The following is a 322-nucleotide window of genomic DNA, read 5'->3' as shown; positions in this document are numbered from 1 at the left end:
ATGCAAGTGTGTTAATCAAACTCGAACACCTCGCACATGCTTCGAGCCATCATTAAGGAGAGACCCTTAGAAGCTTGGCATTCTAAATGTCAAATGCGTTAATTAAATACCTCATGATTCAAGCCAGATCACAGGAAGTTGCTAGACATCAAACTAGTTTAAATTATCGCCTCGGAACACTTCATTAACTATAAAATTTTAGGGTCCCACTCCAAGAGAAAGACCCTTCAAAAATTGGCGTATGCCGTTTGACAGTGGCAAGCACACGGTATTCTTTAGTAAAAGGCGAAAGAATAGTTCGCTTTGTGCTTACCACACGGCT

The 322-nt window shown here is 41.0% G+C and overlaps 1 non-coding gene across 1 annotated transcript; it reads right to left on the bottom strand.

The window, feature by feature from the left end:
* Window positions 1-203: 203 nt before the first annotated feature.
* On the bottom strand, window positions 204-322 carry LOC149018314 (U5 spliceosomal RNA). Its single transcript, XR_016173307.1, has one exon. It is a non-coding gene; the product is annotated as a U5 spliceosomal RNA (small nuclear RNA).

This window comes from Hakea prostrata, chromosome 4, assembly GCF_041222555.1.
Source record: "Hakea prostrata isolate BN-2017 chromosome 4, UWA_Hpros_2, whole genome shotgun sequence".
Classification (NCBI taxonomy): Eukaryota; Viridiplantae; Streptophyta; class Magnoliopsida; order Proteales; family Proteaceae; genus Hakea; species Hakea prostrata.
This window is presented reverse-complemented; position numbering and strand designations above follow the sequence as displayed.